The sequence below is a fragment of the Physeter macrocephalus genome, chromosome 20 (assembly GCF_002837175.3).
Source record: "Physeter macrocephalus isolate SW-GA chromosome 20, ASM283717v5, whole genome shotgun sequence".
Lineage (NCBI taxonomy): Eukaryota > Metazoa > Chordata > Mammalia > Artiodactyla > Physeteridae > Physeter > Physeter macrocephalus.
The window spans coordinates 22,404,159-22,415,593 of NC_041233.1; the positions used below are offsets into that span (position 1 = coordinate 22,404,159).

General features: G+C 55.2%; 1 protein-coding gene across 13 annotated transcripts in view; it reads left to right on the forward strand.

Moving 5' to 3' along the window:
- Positions 1-11,435, forward strand: part of PALD1 (phosphatase domain containing paladin 1) — a 142,160-nt gene that overhangs the window by 37,279 nt on the left and 93,446 nt on the right. Inside the window, exon 1 of one of the 13 annotated variants that reach the window (XM_024132134.3) lies at positions 4,570-4,658. The exons of 11 other annotated variants lie outside the window; for them this stretch is intronic. The gene's annotated coding sequence lies outside the window, so the exon portion shown is untranslated. Of the gene's footprint in view, positions 1-4,569; positions 4,659-4,972; positions 5,059-11,435 lie in introns of those variants that run through there. One more of the 13 variants, XM_024132133.3, reaches the window with a different exon arrangement.

Genomic DNA, 11,435 nt, shown 5'->3' on the forward strand with positions numbered 1-11,435 from the left:
CTTCTTAAGCCAAATGTCTGTTGATAGGCACTTTGGTTGTTTCCATGTCTTGGCTACTGTAAATAGTGCTGTTGTACACATTGGGGTGTATGTATCTTTTTGAATTAGAGTTTTAATTTTTCCGGATATATACCCTAAAATGTATTTCTTTTTTAAAAAATATTTAGTTACGGGACTTCCCTGGTGGCACAGTTGTTAAGAATCCGCCTGCCAACGCAGGGGACATGGGTTTGATTCCTGGTCTGGGAAGATCCCACATGCTGCGGAGCAGCTAAGCCCACACACCACTACTGAGCCTGTGCTCTAGAGCCCGCGAGCCACAACTACTGAGCCCATGCATTGCAACTACTGAAGCCCGAGCGCCTAGAGCCTGTGCTCCACGACATGAGAAGCCAGCACAACGAGAAGCCAGTGCACGCCGCAACTAGAGAAAAATCCCACGCGCAGCAACGAAGACCCAACTCAGCCAAAAAATAAATAAATAAATAAATAAATAAAATAAAATTACTAAAAAAAATTTTTATTTATTTATTTGGTTGCGTGGGGTCTTTGTTGCAGCAGGCGTGTTCCTTAGTTGCAGCTTGTGGGCTCCTTAGTTGCAGCTTGCAAGCTCCTTAGTTGTGGCATGCCTGTGGGATCTAGTTCCCTGACCAGGGATCGAACCCGGGCCCTTGGCATTAGGAAGTGTGGAGTCTTATCCCCTGCACCACCAGGGAAGTTCCTAAAATGTATTTCTTACTTTGAGTTTCGTCAAAAAAGTTTGAACCTAGTGTGTGAATTTGGGAGGTGAGAGATGCTATCCTTGGACCTAGACCCAAAGGAGGGCCAACCAATGAAATTAATAATCCAGCTGATAATTATAATGTCAATTATTGCACATGTATTCTGTGCCAGGCAGGAGTGCTCAAGTACTAGGGCCCTGCACAGAGGTGAGGGGGAAGGAGTCCAGGGCAGACAGAGATCGTTTGAGCAGGGAAGACTGCCTAGAGGCGGTAGAGCCTGAACTGAACTCAGCCTTGAAGAACCCCTCTGCCCTGGCAGGTTCAGGGCTGGGTGAGGGTGTGAGCTCAGGTGGCAATAATAGTAACAATAACAATAGCTTCGGTCAGTGAGCTCTGGCCAAGTGCCAGGCACTCCTTTAATCCTCCAGACATTTCCTGGAGGCATAAACTGCTCTTCATGCCATTTTACAAATGAGGAAAAAAAGACTTGGAGAAATGTGGTGACTTTTAGGGTAAGGGTCACATAGTGGTAAAATTGCTGAGGCTAGATCCAGGGCAAGTTGGCCCTACTCAGAGCCCGTGTCTTTCAGCCCTGGACTGCACACAGCAAGGCCCGACAAGCGAGGGCTGCTGGATCCCGGTGGTGGGGCTGTGGGCCTGGAGGGGCAGACAGCCAGAGTAGGTCCCTGAGGCAGCTGGGGCAGGTGGGGACGGGTCTGTGTTGGGCCTCAGAGACCACCTGGCTCACAGGGAAGACTGCAGGCTCCAAGACACCCACCATGGAGGGCCCATGTGGGTCCCAGTCTTGGCAATACCGTGGCCACGGGGAGCAGCGCCAGATTGGCTTCCTGCCCTGATGTTGTCTATTCCTCGGGCCCAGTGTCCCCCAGCCTGTGGTGGGCTTGGTGTGCAATGAGAAGCAGAGAAGAGCAGTAGAGCCTGTTTCTCATCTTTTGTCAAGTCTCATCTTTGTTGGTTTGAACCCAGCTCCTCTGCCTTCCGGCGAGTCGTTTCTACGTGTCAGGAAATAATTCTTGGCCTGAGCGTTCCCACGAGGGAACCGGGGGTTCGCACAGCTTATGATTCTTCGCAGGGATTGAACTTGGGACTTGCTTGCCTGGGCAGAGGGCGCTGTGGATGGCCACTGGCAATTCTCTTGGAAGCGTGAGTAATGGGGTGGTTCACCACCCTTTGCAGTAGCGGCTCGCCTGGTTTTGGACGGTGGTGGGTTAGTTTGTGTGTGTGCTACACATGCCCACATATACACACATGCTCACTCCTACATCCACGCTCATAGACACTCGCACAAACATGCACACTCTCATTCACATCTCTGCAAACATACCTGAGCAACACAAGCACATATGTGTACATACACGTGTTCACACACGAGCACACAGTTGTACTGCAGGGCCACCCGCGGGGCCCTGGCATTCTTTAGATGATAAGATGGCGTCTCGGGTGCTTGTGTGTCTGGGATGTAGGGTGGTGGCGGTAGTTCTGGTGGAGGTGCTGGGTCAGTAGGGGTGGGTCCTGAGCCCTCTAGTTTCTGAGATCCTGTTCGGGGACCACTGATCCTTTCTCAGTGGACTTTTGGGCTTCTGCTCTGAGCTTACAGACTTCTTGGGGAGCTTCTGTGGCAGTTTGCGCTGCGAGAGTTGGCCCAATTGATTCTTCCGTTCTGCCTGGGGTTGTAGAGAGAGGGCAGAGTGCCTTCTTTGGGGTATACCTAGGGCTGCTGTGTCCCTTCCTTCGTCTCTTCCTCAACATTCAGTCACCGTCCCCCTTCCAGGCTGCTGGGTCCGGTGGGGGGCAGGATCTGGTCCTGCAGGCTTTCTTGTGATGGGGGGAACCCCCAGCATTTGCTGCTCTGAGCAAGGACTTGGCAGAACCTCAGGGGCTGGGGGCGGGCTGGTGAGGCCGGATGCTGTGATCTGGATGCCATCTGTACCCTGTCTCTGAGATACCTCTAAACCCCCAGCCCTCTACTTCTGGGGTCTACCAGCTGAGCCCCGAGGCTGTCTGTTGGAGCCAGAAGGGCAGTGATTCTGGTTCTTCTGGGGACATCTCTGCCCTGGACTTTTCTGCTTGATTCAACAAGAACACCTACTGTGTGCATGGTGAACACGAATGAATGAATGAATGACCAATGTGCCAGACACTGTGCTGGAGACCAAAAGACAGGTCAGACACGGACTTTTGTCCTCCAGGAGCTCAGTCTAGAGAGGCAGCAGATCCCAGGGAGGAAGAGTAGTGTATGTGTGCATGTGTGTATGTGTGCATGTTTGTATATGTGTATATGTGTGTGCTCAAGCACAGTCTTAGTGCACATACGTACCCCTACCTTAGTCCTGGCTGCAAGGGGGCATTATCCTGGATAATGCAGGATAATGAGGATGCATTATCAGCATCCTCAGTATGGCAGGGGCTTCAGTTGGGGAATCTGACACAGGGTGGAGTGGTATATGAGATTGTACAAAGAGGAGAAAGGAAGGGAGCAGTGCCCAAAGATGGTGCCTACAATGTGCCACATGCCACGCCAAGGCATCACATGCCCCAGCTTCCTGGCTTGTCAACACCTCTTTGAAGGAGGACAGGCCATATTCTGGCTGAGGCACTTGAAGATCAGACAGGTTATGTCACAGACCACACAGGCAGTAAACTATGAGCCAACTTGAGCCTAGCTCTACTGGTCTCTGAAGGTCAGGTCTGCTTCCCAAGGCCACTCCTGGGTCTTCTCCGCTCCTCTCCTCCTCGCACATCTTGGTTGTTACAGGAGAAGGCCTGGAGCTGAGGGCGAGTGTTCCCTGGGCCTCAGTTTCCTCATCCACTAAAAGAGGGATAATAAAAGTAGTTCTCTCATAGTATCATCCAGTGAAGCACTTGAGACCTGGGTGCTGGAGACTTGGTAAGAGTACCACAAATAACAGCCATTCCGCTTGTCTTTATTTGTTCTTAGGGCTCCCATGGACTGCAGGGCCTGCCTGCCCCTCTCCTAGCCCAGCGCCTCTGGCCTGACTTTGGAGAGAGGTGAGGCCTGCGCTGCCTTCATCCTGGGGAGACTTGGACTTCACCGACTCCTGCTGCAGCCCTGATTGTGGGTGAGGCAGGTAGTGACAGGTGAGGAAGACCGATTTCCCCAGTGAGGAGCAGAGTGAAGGAAGAAGTGACTCACCAACCACAACAAAGCCCATCTCCCCCAGAGGAAACAGTGGCGAGAGAGCGAATGCGTGAAGGGCTGGCATGGGCTGCTGGGGCGTCGGGGTGCGCCTGGTTGGGCTGCCGTGCCCGGTCAGTGGGAGGCGGGGATAGGGCCCCCTGGGGGTGGGGACTGTACGTATCACTGTAGGGAGCCGTGGGGTGGGGGCAGAGGGACCCCTCCCCTTCCAAAGTTTCTGCCTCATTCTTCCCTTTTCGCCTCCGGGGACTGAGGGTGTCTAGGGCTTGGGAGAAGCCCACGATTGAGTGGACAGTCTGCTTTCTAAGGGCTCAACCGTTGACTCCTGTGGTGGCTGAGGTCCAGAGAGGGCAATCGTCTAGCTCAGGTTGCACAGCACAGCGAGGATTCTTCCGGTGCCCAGCTGCTTGTCTCGGTCTCGCCGAGGCTTGGCCTGGCTTTAAAAAGCAGAGAGCGGCGAGGGCCAGCCGATTTCCCGGGGAGCTGGAGTCTGGGAGGGGGTGTGGCGCCGAGAGCTTTTGCTTCTTTCTCCTGCCAGGGAGGCTGGATGTAGGGTTTGGGCTTCTTCCAGAACTAGCCGAACTAATGACAAGGGAAGAGGAGCTGGCTTCCCAGGCCGTCTCCCCCGTCCCAAACTTTTCCTTCCAGGCGGAGGGTGGATGGGCGAAGGGAGGAAGCGGGGCCGGGAAAGGTGGGGCCAGCCGTTCCCTCCCCGCCAGGCTCCCGCGGCTCTGGAATGCCAATCGGAACGCTGCTTGGTGAGTGTGTCTTTAAATCCGAGACCCCCGCCCCCTTGGCGGCTGGGGCCGGGGCTCGGGCTGGCCGGGCGGCGGCGGGCTCGGTGATTGGCGGCCTGGCCGGATCCGCCCCTCGGCTTGGGGGTCGTGGGGCGCGCGGAGCGGAGCGGCGTGCTCCGGCTGGGGCGGGCAGCTCCCTTCGCCGGCGAGCGCGGGCTCCTTCTCTCGTGGCCTCGCCTCGTCGCGCCCGGGCTGCCAGCCTCCGGAACCGCCTCTGCCCACGGATGGGCTGGGGAAGTTGGGAGGAGCGAGCCGGAGCCCGCGCCGGGCGCGACCCGCCGCTGCCTGACTCGGCGCCCGCCGTTCGGGCGCAGCGCGCCAGCCTCAGGAGCGCGGATGCCCCGGAGCCGCGGGCTGGCAGGTACCGATGCGTCCGGCCCCGGGCTGGCGAGGGAGGGCTGATTCAGGAGTTCTCTGGGCACTCCCGGGCCGGGGCTGCTCCGACCACCCACTCCCCATCCCCCAGATCGCACGCCTCCTTGGGCTCCGCGGAGAAGAGAGGTCCTGGGCCCCCACCCAAACCCGCGCGGGATCGTTGCCTGGGAGAGAAGCGGAACCTCACATATTAAACAGTGAGGAGTTATTGAGTCGTTCTGTCTGTCCGGCTCTGGGCTACCGACTTCCTCGAGGAGGTTTCCCTCGGACTGGGGTAGATGTGGGCTGGCAACACCTCCACTCGTACTGGCCAGGCCTGGGGCAAGGCCCACAAGCTGGGCTTCCTGTGCAGCTGCGGCGAGGCAGGACGCTGCATGATCCACACTTGGGGTCCCTGGTCTCATCTTTAGGGGCTTGAGGCCCATGGCACCGGGAAGAGTCCAGAGAACCCAGGGGTTGCAAGCTTTGATGCTGGGCCCCATCTGGTCCTTTCCTCCTGTAGGCCTGGGTCTCTGAGGGGAGCCCCCTTTTCATCTTAAGAGGTTTTTCCTGAAGGGGCAAGAGGCCCGTCAGAAAGCAGAGTGCATTGTGCGGGAGACTGTTGCCCTGGACTTTCGAAAGTGGCCAGGGTGGTTGGAATGTGTTCTTATCTCTTGGGGAGTCAGAAATGGAAGAAAAGCTCCCTGACTTCAGGAAGCTTCCCAGCTTCCCTACTCTCTCGACCAGAATTCCAGGCACCGACTCCTTGGCTTCCTGCAGAGCAACCTGGACCCGTGACTGAGCATTTCTTAAATGCCAGGGAGGGTGGGAGTGGTGGAAGGTGTTGGAGGGTTCTCCCCTTAGGTGGCTCAGCCCCACGGGGGGAGACAAGACATAAACACAAAGAAAGTTCGCTAATACAGGGTTTCCATCCCAGTCCCGGACTAATAGTAATACTAGTGGAAATACCAAGAGCATACACATGATTAATTGCTGAGTGAGTGATATGGTCTGCAGTTGCTAGGGGAGCTGGGATGCAGTTCTCAGGCAGCCGTGCAAATATGTTTAAAATGTTCTGCCTCCATACCCATCCTTTGTGATTACCGTGCTAGTGGTTAGGCCCTCTCACCACGTCCATGGACAGGGAGCAGCTGGAGTGTGCCCCAGCCCCACTCCCAGGTGTTTTTTGTTTTTATGTTTTCCTGCTGGTGGATTTCTGAAGAAGCACATGTGGTTTCTGGGGTCAGGCTGACCATAGGACTCTCCCAGCCTCCCTGGGGCTCTCGAGGTTTAGGGTCTAGATCCAGCCTTACAGGAGGAAGTCCTCTCTTCCTTTCGGAAGAGCCTCTATCGCTGGGGGCTGCGGATGAGTATGTCAGGCTGGAGGCCCTGAGCCAGACACTGTTTCCTGTGAGTGCAGACAGACAGTCTTCCCCTCGCTGGCCATCGGGAGTTGGAGTTGGGGTGTTGGAGGTGGGTAGGCCTGGCAGGGCTGGCTTGAGGTGAGTGGTACCTGGGGCATCCTGACCTCACCTCTGAGGTTCTGCTTTGTCTAGGGCTCTGCTCTGCCCTCTCCCACATATCCCTGGCAAGTTTCTGTTTTCTGGAACACTTTGCAGAGGCGGCAGTGTGCTCGTGCCTGTGACCTTGGGAGCTGTTCTGGGGGTGGGAGTTGCTGAACTCACCCTTTAGCCCTTAGCCGGCACTGTGAGTACTTGGGTGAACACACCCACCTGCCTCCAAACAGGTAGCACACACAGGGTCACCCGGGCACAGGTGGGGAATGCTGGCATGAGAAGAGATGTGCGCGCGTGCTCAGGTTTATAACTTTGTGGGCAAGGGCAGGGAGGAACTGGATACAGATGGACACGAAGGCAATGGAGGTGGGCACGCAACCCAAGGCACAGACATGTGCAGGGGCAGACAGTGTGAACACACAAGTGTGGACCACGCACAGGCCGCAGATACTCTATAGATGGACCTATGCTATCATGGAGATTTGGCTGATGGAAGTGGACAGACATATGGGTGGGCTCACGGAAGCACAGACAGGGATGTGAGCTGACATTCACCAACGCGAGACATGGAGCCACATGGACGTGCCTTGAATCCTGGGCAGACATGGAGTTGGCTCTGGGCACCTGGGACACAGACAACACAAACACTTAAACGTGCTGAGTCTTCCGGCAGCAGAGGGCAGAACACAGTCGGAGGTAGGTACCAAGATATAGTCCGAGGCAAGTGCTGCTCAATTACCCCTGTGACTGTGTGTGGCAGCAGTGCCTGAAAGCTGACCTGTTTGGGGTGGAGGTGGTACAGGTGCTGTGTGGTGTGGCTTCATTTCTGGACTCCCGCTTTGGTGTTTGAAGACCCCAAAGGGCTCAGTATCCTCTGTTTCACCCCGAGAGTTCTTTGACCTCCTTACTCCCTGCGTTACAGGGCTGGGTGCATGCCTTAAACACCATCAGGGACTCCTTGAACTTTGAGGCTCATATCCCCTGGGTCTCCAGGGCTTCCTGAAGTCAGGTCGTGTGGTCAGGGTAGGGGAGGTACCTGGCTGGGGACTCTCCTTCTGAGCCCAAGCCTGAGGGTTTTTGGCAGGGAAGGGACAATCTCTGGGGAAGAGAAAGAGTAGACATGCAGTTGGGTTTGATGAGACCTTTGCTTTCTGGTATGGACTGCCCCTCCCCCAAACCCTTGGACAGGGAAGGCCCCCCTGCCCCCAATCTGACTATGGCTCAACTTGGAGATTGGGAGATACAGCTCGACACTAACTCACCGTGTTACCTGGGCAAGTTACTTAATGTCTTGACTAACTCATTTTTAAGGTGAAATGCCTCATCTTTAAAATGGTGCCAGTAACCCCTCGCCCTTGGGGTGTGGTGAGGGTTAAATGTGAGATAATCAGTGGAAAGTGTGTGGCCCAGGGTCTGGCACAGAGCGAGCACTGTCAGTGGAGCCTTGGTGACCAGCCTTCCCCCGTGGCCAGGACTCTCCAGAGCTGCTTCAGCAGCGAGGTGCCTGGCCCTGGGAAGGCTAGCAGGCCAGGCACCTCTGGTTTGAAAGATGGAGGGCTTTGTCCTCACCTCCTGCCCACCAGTCGGTCCTTAGCCCTGTGGGACCTCTGCACGCCTGCAGGCAGGGTGTATGAAGCTTGGGCCTGCCTCCTGCTGGGCCTCTGGGAGGGGAGCCAGTGGTTTGCTAAGAATAGCCCCAAATTATGGCTCTGCCTCCCAGCGGGCAGCCGTGCATCTTCCCAGCCTGGGCCAGGGGGCTTGCAGATGGGCCTTTTGTGTTTCCTGTAACTGGTACTCAGCACTGGGATGAGCTTGCGAGCAGCAGGCCGGATCTGGGAGGAGGCCCTGCTGTTCTTCCTAGGTGTTTGGCTGGGACCTGGGGAAAGAGAAGGTCCGGGGAGAACTAGCCTTTAAAATCTCTGAGTTCCTCTTCCACTTAGAGCTTGTCCTGACAAGTGACCATCTTCCTACCCCTCAACAGACCTGTAGCGATTAAGAATACCGGCCCGGAACCAGACCACTATGATCTGAATTTCGGCTTCCTCTCTTGCTAGCTGTATGGCACCGGACAACTCACTTAACCTCTCTGTGCCTGATTCCCTTGTGTAACAGGATTAATAATAGTAACTTTCTTATAAGAATGTCATAAGGGTGAAAGGAGGTAGCACATGGAGAGCCCTTGGGGTAGTGTGTGGCTCATAGTAAGTGCTCATTAAACATTAGGTGCTTCTGTTACCATGGTTCCAGTTAATCTCAGCAGAGGGAGAGACCTGTGAGGCCACAGAGGCCAGGCTGTTTGCACAGTGCCTCATGGTGGGAAGGCACCAGGATGGCTTCTTGGTTCCAATTCCTGGCCTTTCTTGCCCCCAGGTTCAGTATGAGGTACAGGGGATCAAAGGTGAGTGAGACTCAGTCCCTGCCAGATGAGAGAGGCACATGTCTACCTTCTCCCACTGGTACCTTCCCGGGGTCCGGGCCAGCTGTGATTGGAGCTGGAGCGGGGGAAGGGCTTGCCTGGGGACGGGTGGTGCTTCAGGTGGGCTTTGAAGGATGGCCAAGAGTTTGCACGGATGAGAAAGGCTTCCCAAGCAGAATGAGCAGCCCATGCAGAGATGTGACAGCTTGGCGTGTTTAGGGAACGTGAGCAGATCCACGGACCTGTGGTGGGACCCACGCTCAGCACTCCTGGCCTGTCAGCAGAGACCTTTCTGCGACCTGCTGTTTGTCCCACACTGGGCTCAGAGGCAGCCCTGGTGTGCTTCTTAGGACATAAGCTAGAGGCCCCCCGGAATTCTGGCCTCCCCCTTTCCTTTAAAGAATCACATTCACTGTCCCCCCATTCTCCAGGGGACCTCCCCACCCTCTTATAAATGCCTGCCAGCCCTTCCTGGGACCCCTCATTTCTGAGCTGGGGACTCCAGACTGCTCTCACCCTAGCATCAACATGCCTATTTTTGCTCTTAGCTGAGATGCCTATAGGTTAACAGGTCCCCTTCCTCAGGAATGAACTGAAGCCTTTGAAACCTCTCCTGAGTGAATGTCTAATAGTAGAATTAGAAGGCGTTTTATTTCCTGTAACTGACATGTGGACTGGCTTTAGCTCTGAAGGGTGCCCCTGCTTGGGCTGGAGCTGGGGCACACTGATGAGGGAGAGACATGGGGCATCTGGAGTTACCTCCATGCCCATGGCAGGCAGTAGAAAGCATCTTGGAACTGGGTGTGCCGCTCCTGACCCTGCGGGCTCCCAGGGAGCAGGGCTTTCAGAAATTCCAGGAGGAGGGAGGGTGTGGTGCTGGGACAGCTGTGGGTGCACGGCTTGGCTTCCCTCCCTCGCCCATGAGAAACAGCCCCACTGCCAAGAGGCTGGGTCGGGGGTTGGGGGGGGAGAGAAGTGAGTGCCCTCAGATGACCTTGGGCTTTGCCAGACTCTGCATCCTGCTGAGCCCCAGGCCCTGCCTATCTGCAGGCGGTGTGTCTTCTGTCCTGGCCCTCCCCAGAGTGGAGGACCGGGACACTGGGCGTTTTTGAAGATTCTGTTTAGAAAGCACAGAGGGGAACTTCTCCCCTTTTCCTTTTCCTTTTCTTGGAACTGCAGACACCAGGAGGGAGTTAACCCCTCTCCTGCCAGTCACAAAGTGGCTGGTGGACGTGTCCACTTTGACTGCTGCCCTCTCGTTACTGAGTCCTTCTCCTGGGTCCCTGACGTTGGTGCTGACCCCTCAACTCCCCAGGGCCCTGACTGGCAGGACCTAGAAGACCTCATCCACCCTGGATCTGATCGGAACCCTCCCTACCCCCATCCTTGCTTTAGCCTTAGTTAGACCACCCGTTTGGTGGTGCGCACTCCCTGCCCCCATGGCAGCCCTGTCTGTTGATGGAGCTCGAAGACTTTGGTAGTCTCCTGCAGGTGCTGCTGTGCTGGCTTGCTCCAAGGCCTGTCGGGAAGCTCTGGTTTTCAAATGCCCCAGAGCCAAGGGCCTCTTCGGGGAAGTACAGAGCAGGTCTCTCTCTTCTACTGGGTGTAGATGCTCTGAACTGGGTCTGAGGCATCGGTGGATAAGCCCGGGACCAGCAGTTGACTGCTTCCTCTGAGTCCAGTTTTCTCATCTGCAGAATGGGCGTCATAAATTTTTATGTCTACTTAAAATAAAAAAAAATGGAGGCGAAATTCACTTGATGTAAAATTGACCATGTTGAAGTACACAGTCGAGTGGCATTGAGTGCATTCGCGGTGTTGTGGGACCACCACTTCCATCAAGTTCCAAAACATTTTCATCACCCCAAAGGAAGACCCCTTTCTCATTAAGCACTGACTCCATTCCTTCTACCTCACTTAGAAAGGAAGTTTTATTGAGGTACACATACCATAACAGTCACCCAGCCTAGGGGGCAGCTGGCTGAGTGTCGGTGAAGGTCATGGGCGTGCAGCCCCACTCCAGTCGAGTGTGCGAATGCTTCCATCACCCAGAAGATTTCCTGGGGCTCCCCTGCCGTCAGTAGCCACTCCCACGCCTGGTCCCAGGCTGCTTATCTCCTGTCACTCTGGTTTTGCTTTTTTCTAGATTTTCACATAAGTGGACTCAGGTAGATAATAGGTATTTTTTATTTCTGCCTATTGTACTAAGTGTAATGTTCTCGAGTCTCATCCACGTTGTCGTGTGTTCCGGGAGTGCCTTCCTTTTTCATCCCAGTGTGTGCGGGGAGCATAGCTTGCTTACCGAGTTTCCAGTTGATGGATGTCTACCCTGCTTTTGAAAATGTTTTCAGTTAAAACAAAATTAAGTAGTTATCTTTATGAAGGATTCAGGTAGTAGCTTCATAGAGAGAGAGAGAGAGAGAGAGAGAGAGAGAGAGTGAAAGCTGAAAG